The sequence below is a fragment of the Takifugu rubripes genome, chromosome 13, assembly GCF_901000725.2.
Source record: "Takifugu rubripes chromosome 13, fTakRub1.2, whole genome shotgun sequence".
In the NCBI taxonomy this organism is placed as follows: Eukaryota; Metazoa; Chordata; class Actinopteri; order Tetraodontiformes; family Tetraodontidae; genus Takifugu; species Takifugu rubripes.
In genome coordinates, this window is record NC_042297.1 from 16,169,044 (window position 1) to 16,178,179 (window position 9,136).

A 9,136-nucleotide genomic window follows, 5' to 3' on the forward strand; every position below is an offset into this window, starting at 1 on the left:
GGCAGCCAGGAGCTTGTCTTACATGCAGTCCTCCTGTCCACCCTTTCACAGAAACATTCCAGTATTTCCATATAATGTATAAACGCTCTTGCTTCTAAAGTACCCCCCCCCCCCTCCCCCACACACACACACACACACCGCCAACGCCGCCCCAGCTTCCCTGTTTAATTGTGCTACCTCTCCAGGGATTTGGATTCCTGCGGACTTTCTGTACCTACAGTAAGTTCACACACCGGCCCCTTTCATTCTGAGCGTACAAATGCGGTGCTTAGTTATGCAGTCTTGCACACGGATTCCTGCAAATGGGAAATGACAGACTTAGCCAAAGGGATGACCCACTAGCAGCTCACTGTCACTGGCTTTCCCCTGTGGATTAATTTGTCATGAACATTAGGGATATCATCCTTCAAGTCAGCCAATGAAAGTCACAGGATTGGCAGATAAAGGGCACGTGGGATTTCAAGAAGGTGGATTCGCGGGGCTTTGTTTATATAAGAGTGTGACATAAAGCCTGTAGCTGCTGCGTACTGCTCCGCTTCAAGGTAATGGATACCTGTCTACTTAATGGCGTCCCTGTAGAGCAGGTAGGAGGGGGAGGAGGGGAGGGGGCAGGGGGGCATGAGAGATTGTTTAAGGTATGTAATAAGTGAGGTTTGGATTCAATTTGAATTTGTGCTCATGTGTTGACCTGCTAGTTTTCCTGTGATTTCCACAGTCTGGAGAGTGGCCAGATGAATCGGGGTCCTCGAGGATCTGTTGCCGGCGTGAGGAATATTTTATTTTAGGGCGTGGATCCATCACTACCCTCACTGACGTCTGGAGCTGTGAGCCACACATGCTGTGGCTGACCTTTACAGAAAAAGTGGCTCTGATGGGCAAGGGTCACGTGCCTTTGCTGCAAACCCACCTGGCTCCTGACCCCACGGAGGGAGAAACCCCCACCTGAATAATATTCCCGGTAAAGTCAATAAATATTGCTTGCAACCGCTGACATTCTCCATTTCCCCGTCATCGCGTCTGCTCATCGGCACTGCTCTCCACTGACACGTGCTTTGAGCTGCGATCTTCCATTTCTATTTTGGAAACAATGATCACATCAGAAGCCTTCAGAAACACCGGCTTCATCCCCAACAATGCCTCCGATCAATCCTCCCAGTGGCCCCGCGCTCTCGCTTCAACCCAGAAGGAGTTGCTCCGTTTTTCCTGAGCCTGACCAGTGCTTGTAATCTCGTTTTACTGAACTCTAAGGACCCCACCGTCTTGTTAGCTTCTGTGCAAAGAACAAGTCCATTCATTATAGAGAGCCTGATGAATGACTTGGTCAGACAGTAAGGGAAAGCCAGGGTGTAAATGTTCAACCTCTCATAAATCACACAGACGGGCAAGTCTGGACCTTAACCTACATGTACTGGGGACTGATGATACCTTTGTATATTCTTCTAGTTTTGCAGAAAAATAGTGTTCTGCTTCTGTCTGCGCGGTCCAGAACATGGATGGAAGGCCGAGAGGCAGAGAAGAATGCAGCAACCTGGAATAAAAAGAAGCAGATTGATGGCTCTCATAAATGCTCGCTCCATTCCCCCCCCCCCCCCCCCCCCCTTTATTTCTTGTCTCAGATGCTTGCAAAAATATACACAACATATTTGTTTTATGCCACAATAACATTTTTTTTTTCAAATGAGACTGTCCTTCAATAAAAAATGGTCAGCTACATTATTAACATACAAAGTAGCAGCTGATGCAGCTCCCGCTGTGGATAACAAAACTTTATGATGCCAGTGCGTATATATATATATAAGGTTGTGTATATGGATGAAATCAATGAACATTTTCCAGCATCAGAGTTGTAGAAACTGGAAAAAACAACCGACAGAAGGTCTGGCAGGAGTGGGTTCAATGGTCTGACAACATGTTTGGATCTTTGCATGGATGCAGAATTCATCTCTTTAAGTCCCCGATGGTAAAAATAACCGTCACTTTTTAAAATCCCAACTTCAGACTTATTTCAAATGACTTTCAGTTGCTTGTTGTTGTTGTTCTTCAGGGATGTTTTCTCTCCTGTTTGGCATTGAATGTTTATATTGATTTTTTTTTCTTTTAATTTTATATGCTTGAGGCACTTTGGTCTCCACTTTGGATGTTGTGAAGTGGTAAATTAAAACCATGTTTGGTTCCTTGGTTGGATGGTAGAAGATATCATCCAGCGTATCAAACCAGTTCAACAGCCCAAAAAGGTCATCTCCAAATGGCTTCTTCCATCTTGACTTCTCCCATTGTTTAGAGAGGCTCTTGTGAGGCGACCCAGGCAGATAACTCTTGTATTGGCGGTTAAGAGGAGGATGTTCATTTCTTCAGGTGCACGTTGACACGCGACAGCACGTCTTGATCAGGCCCATTATTCTATTTCCACTAGGACAGAGATGATTAGCTGGGTGATTGTGGAAAGTGAATAGAAATCAGGATATTATTTTTCCATCCGTACTTCAATGAGAATGCATCTATTATCTATTACGCTCTATTATTTAATCCTATATTCTCTGTGACCTGGTTTGTAGACCCAAAATGGCAAAATTGAAATATTCTCTTGTGTCTCAATGACCTGCAGGCAATATAATTCATCAGGAAATATCGTGATATGACATTGGAAGTTTTTGATCTAGATAAACTAAACCTGCATTCTGTTAATCTACACACTATTAACAACAAAATCAACCTTTAAGCCCATCAAACGAGAGTCAAAACTGGAGGTTATACTAACCTGAGGTCCTTATATTTACTGTATGATGCTTTCACGTGACAGTCGGCTCTTAATTCTTGAAGTGGAGGCTGTGCTTTACTCCCTCACAGCCTTTCCCACGTCGATCACACGCAGCTGGATGACGCAAAACTAAAAGAGCTAAAAAAACTAAAAAAACTAATACCGCAACATTCTTTTTTTGCTGTCAATGTATTTTGTAGGATGACTGAAAGGAATTCAGAGTAAGCAATTGTCTCTGCCAAAGAAACTTTTTGTGTGTTCTTTAATTCACCCATTAATGTCTCCAAACCTGCATAAAAAGGGACTTGATGCTTTGCCGCAGCGGTCGCGCAACCTTTCCACACTATCTATTTTAAAATGCCATCATACTTGTCAACAAAACATCACAGAAAGGTCAGCACCCCAATCTGTCCTCCTCCTGAGACCACCTGGGAGAGGTAACTGGGTGCAAATTGGAAAGTGCTACTCATGGGTGTCTACCCAGCTCAAGCTGAAGCCAAATAGAATAGGAAGGCACGGCACAGTTTGGCCCGATGCCGCATCTCAGCTCGGCCCGAGCCGTGTTCACCTTTACCCCCCACCCACCCACGACTGACTTAAATGAGTAATCGTGTTATTATTTTCACTGCGTGCATTAGTGCCCCCACTAGTTGCCATCGCCTTTCCAGCGTGAAGAGAAATACCCAGGGTGATGCTTTGCAGAGCGAGTTTGGAAGCGCTGGAAAACGTGACTGATTTTTCCTCATCCGGCTCTTCGTTGGGTTCTACTTTGAGTTGAAAATTATGAACACAAATGAGCACAAATGAGCATTGTTCTGATCTGCTTAGGCGTGATTACGATTCGACAGATTAAACTAAACACTTGCAAATGGTAATTAGAAGAATAGCAGTGGCGGTGTTTCCATATGTTGCTTCGTATAACGTGATTATATCCTAGACAGAACGTTTTACAAACACAAACTGGTTCCTCACAAATGTTGGATAATAATCCTTTTTTTTCCCTACTACAATTTTGTCCCATTTGCTATTTTGATACAACATAAAAACTGGCGGCGTTGGCCAGAAATCCAAACGCTGGCACCGACCAGAGCAAGGATTCGACAGAACAACCTTCAAGATCACTCAGCTTTGATGGATTGCTGTTTATCACAATACAATGTGCCTGGCTCTGAGCCAACGATGTGAAATGTTCCCGTTTGTGTCCTTTTGACTTTGCGGTTCTTTCTTACCTCCTCCGGTTTCTGTTCTCTTGCGCCGAATTCCCGAAGTTGACCTGAAAACCGGAGTGATCCTTCTCATCCGTTGACAGATGACGGACGAAGCCCAAGAAAAGTCCAACTTACACAGTGGACAAAGAGGAGAGTAAAGAGACTCAGACATGGCGTTGTCATTCTGGGATGGACTGATCCTCATGTCTGATCCGTTGTCTCTCCCTCTCTCGTTGACATTGCTTGACATTATCGATCCGAGTTCTCTTACATTTATCACTGATGTTCAGAAGATTAAATGCCGTGACCCAGGACCGCCGTACTTTTGATCAATTGTTTGCATCAAACAGTGCTAATTTAACTAATTAAAGCTGAAGCCGTGCTCGGACCACGGTGGGGCAACAGCAGGCTGCCTCTGCGTGCGTGTTAGCATGAGCCGCTGCAGTCCTACGAGGCTGAATTCCAATCCAACACATCTTGTCGAGCCTAGCTTTTTATTTTTTTACTTGTTTTTTCCTCACAAGCTTTTATCCAGTGCTTTTTCCTCAACATGCATCTCTCCAGATAGCTGCGGTGTGTTTACCCACCTCTGATGCAGCGAGGCTTCCAGCTTAATAAATAAGACACATCCCCCAGATACCATCAGTAACAAGGATCAAAACGCTTGATAAATCTGTCTCTAACTTCAACAAAACTCGTCCCCCAGCGCATGAGCGGCTCAGGTTTATCCTAACAGTACATTTCAAATTCATCAACAGGTGTCGCGGGTCTCCCTTTAATCTTTTCCTTTTCAGTAGAAATGTACAGGGCACCACTTTGAAACCACAGTTTCTGGCAGTGGCTTTGTTGTCTTTCAGGGAATACACAGTGGATACTATATGGAATTTTCTTGAAACTCTTACAAAAAAATAAAAAGAAAAGGTGTGTGCACACAAAGCTGGAGATGTAATCAAGAGAAGGCAGCAAAAGTTCCACAGACGATTCCTCGGTGCATATGCAGCCCCGGCCCTGAGCTCAGACATCGGTGAAGACACGGTTTGGCTCACAAAGGGATGGCCCCACGCTTGTGGCTGCCTTTGCACACTGCCACTTTAAATGAGGATCTGTTATGAAGCAGGATTCTTCCACACACTGACTTCTGAGAGTCTGTTGGCTTCTTTATTGTGACAAACACAGGAGCAATTTACTGGTCTCCCTGGACAGTAGAAAGAAAGTTACATGCAGTCACCGGGCTTTAATTGCATTGAGGAAGGTGATCTTGCCATGGCAACTCTGATACGTGTGTATAAACACACACCTTTTGTGTTTCAGGATGCTTTTTTGGTTATTTTCTCCTCCACACCTCTGCTTTTTAACAAGAGCGTGATGTTAAAGGCATTTTATACTGATGTATTAACACTGTTTTTCTTAACGCCATGCTGGTGTTACTTTATTCAAAAATGTGGCGCAATATATTTGGTGAAATCTGGTTTGAAAACTAACCTTCACATGTAGCGTGTTTGCTTTTAATCAGCAGGCGTCACTGTCTGCTGTGCGCGGAGATATGAAACATTAAAGATGGCAAAACCCTTTAAATCCGCCAAACTAATTGCAATCTGGCACTGTGAATGTCACTGAACCGCCGCGTGTGGGGAGCCAAGACTGTCCGCGCTGATATGCAGCTGTTGCGCAGTAAAGAGAGTTTTAAACAGCGGCCACGCGTTAGGATGCGTCACCGGAGATAAAGAGTCGTATAACGCAGTTATTCTGACTCAAACTAACAGCCGTAGGCCTCTTCTAGCTATATTTGCAGCTCGCCGGTATGTGACAAACCCAGCAAATGCAGGAACGTACTCAGAGGATCTGAACGGAAGTGACTGACAGCATCAAACGCATCAAACCTAATGTCACTAAAGAGTCACAAATATGTCAGAAACAGAAGATGAAGGCTGGTTTCATGTTAAAAGAAGCACAGGTGACACCAAAGCATGAAATTCTATTTTCAAAGCACTTCAGGGAATTTATGCATCCAACAAAGTAAAGAAAAATACATAATTAAATGTCTCCATCCATAAGTCTCAACGAGACAAAAACATTTTGAGCTGGCATATGGTTTGCTGCTCCTGTTACCTACTTTCTCCTCCTGCAAGGACTTGTGGGTGTTTGGAAGCCTTAAAAGTGCTCAGAGGAATGGAAAATAGCTCAGAAACTAACTGAATATGACATAATGAGTGCCAGGGAGAAGTTAAAAGTCTAATGCAAACCTCTCTAATTGGTCTCTGCCTTGGTGTGGGGGTGGAAGACCACCAGAAGGACGGAGCACAACTGGGGATAGAGGCAGTAAACAGGAGAGAGCAGATGGTCTACTCCAGAGGACAGACACCCGAACTGGACAACATGAGAGCTGAAATGAGCGTGAGTGTGTGTGTGTGTGTCTGTGTGCCTCACACACTGATTCGAACCCCACGCTCGTGAAAGCTGCCATCCAGGTGCTGTTCATCTCAATGCCCTTCCAAACACACATGCATCTAGGCTCTGTTTACATATAGTAGCATTAGGTAGTCAAAAATGTTCCACCATGCACAGAAATGCAATCAGGCTGCAGCACCTTTTGGATTTTGATGCAAATTTCACCTAAAGTTCATCGTTTTCTTGTTCAAACTAGCAGAATGGTACCACCTGTTTACTGCAATAGGTAAACTCAGCATGAGAAACAGACTCTGTGTGCCTGCCTGAGCAATGGTTCAACTCCAGGCTAAAACGTGCGTGAAGGGGGAGAAAATGAAAATAAATTACATAAACGGATGGAAATGTGAATTTTTTGTTTCTTTGCTGTCATGGCTTGTTCTTTGGGTGCCCATCAGTGATCCCCTTTACTGACAAGGCCAGGGAAGCTGTCAGCACCCGTGCACACGTTCACTCATGCTATGTCTACATGTACGGACCAGTCTGAACCAGTCTGAACCAGTCCACAGAGACGCTGACCAAGGATACTCAGGCCTGATCAGGCTTGATGGGCAGGCTGCTGTGTTATTACGCATCAATACTCACGCTGCTCCGTTCCTACAACGCTGAAGAGAGCGCTCCACACTGAACAACCTGTGAGTTCCACTCTTTATTCTTGGACGCTTTAAATATTTACCACTTGGACCTTCTTAGCAGCTCTGACGCCGCGGGTGAACCATCTGTAACGCTCGCACAGACGACTGTGCTGTCCAGAATCCACCTGGGCTTCTGCCGTGAATAACGGGTCTTTAAACATCCCCCCCCAGTTTAGCGGCGGCTTCTTCTCTTTTGTGAATAAAGTTATCTTTAAACGAGTCACTCGTATTGATCCGGCGCTTGCATTCCGACAGTGGCGCTGGTGACATTTCGGAAACCCGCCATGTAAAAGAAATTGACTTTCCGTGTTGATTTTTGTCTGGCGTGTGCTGAGCAAAGATCTTGGCTCCCCCCACCCCCCCGAATCGTCTTCACCAGAAGCCTGTAACTGACTGCAAACGAATTATCCTACTAATGTTCCTCGCATCGCTGCCATATTCTTAACAAAACGAGCTATTTCTTATTGATATAAAAGCAAAGTCTACTGACGGGCTCGTCTTGGTCCAATCGCGATTGAAAATCTCTGATTTTATTCCACCGTCATGATAAGAGCTTGTCTTCCTTCCCGAACTTCTGTTTGCCTTAATCAAAATTGATTTTAGCACCTCGGAAACGCAGCACCCTGAGCCTTGGTAAAACGCTTTAACCAACCTGGAACTCAGCGCCAGCAAAGATTAAAATGTGAAGGACGTGGATGATGTGTTGGAAGTGGCCAATTAATGTGCTTTCAAAACAACTGTGGCTCCTATTTGACGAGTGGCACAACCCCACGGATGTTGCTTACCTGTTGTCAAGTAAATAACAAGTTATTAAATACTTAAATTGAGCTTTTTTTAACTACTATTTGCCCTGCTTATCATACCATCAGACATGAAAAGTCTGATGAAGAGTCATTTAATGCCAACTTGTGGATTGGGTGGATGGTCTGAAATCTTGGTGAATAATTACATTTTTGCATCACTGCACTAAATAGTGATGTTAAAGGAAACAGCTTGCAGCTTTCTGCATGTTTTCCGCTCCAGTCTGGCAGGTGTAAACTTGGTCTCCTGTGTTATATCCCTGGAGTTGTGTCTGCATGATGAATAGCCACAGCAGCTACTGTCTGCTCAACCCAATTTGTCCTCAAATGACACAATTCCAGTTTAGGGTATTAGAGGCATCTCGCATTGACTGCGAACTACAATGCCGTAGTCGGTCCCACAGCTCCAGAATTGGATTCCTTATTGATTCCAACTCTCCTTCTTTTTTTTCAGCTTTGCACATGCAGAGATGGAAACTGATATGAGACGGACTCTGGATGACACCAGAGAGCCGTGGGTTTTCAGTGCTAAGCTAAACACGGGATATTCCAGCTATTCTCAGAGAAATGCAAATGAAAGCAATTCTCAACATCAGAAAGCGATCGAGTCTTCTTATGTACGGCTCATAGTAGAGAAGCACTCCACTATTTGAAAACTCTGCAGAGGCCTATGGGTCAAGCTGAATTCAGACCAAACTGTTTTCCATTTCCAAAGGAAAAAACATCAACATCTGATCCCATCAGAGTCTTCTTATTAGTTTATGTGGCCGCCGTTCTTTAAATCAGTGAGCAGGAAGCCTTCAGTGGTGCATAAACATGAACACATATTGCAGCATTGGCTGAGCGGGGATAAATAAGCAAAGTTGACCATTAAATGTGAAAAGAGCTCTGCAAACCGACACGGGCTGTACAAACACGAAGCCAATCAGCACTAAATCCAGAAGCAGAGAAACAGACGGGGGACCCAGATGAAAAGGCTAAGCACGAATGGATTCGCTCATGCCCGCAGGTGTTCCGAGGGTAAAGTACTGCATCTCCTGGCCAAGTGACTTAGGTGGGATCTGTTGTTAAATGTTTAAGAACAACAAATAGTTCAGTGAGAGGTTGAACTGGGAGGCTGCAGCCAGCAGCAAGGACATGGGAGAAGTTGGGTTTGTTTTGTTTTTTGAGCTGAAATGATGGAAGACAAGAAGTCAGTTCCTTGCGTAAATCGATACCGTTTCCTCCTGACGGGTCCATTCACGCCCGACCAGATCACTCACAGGTGCCGACGCTTCTGGGGGAGTCAGG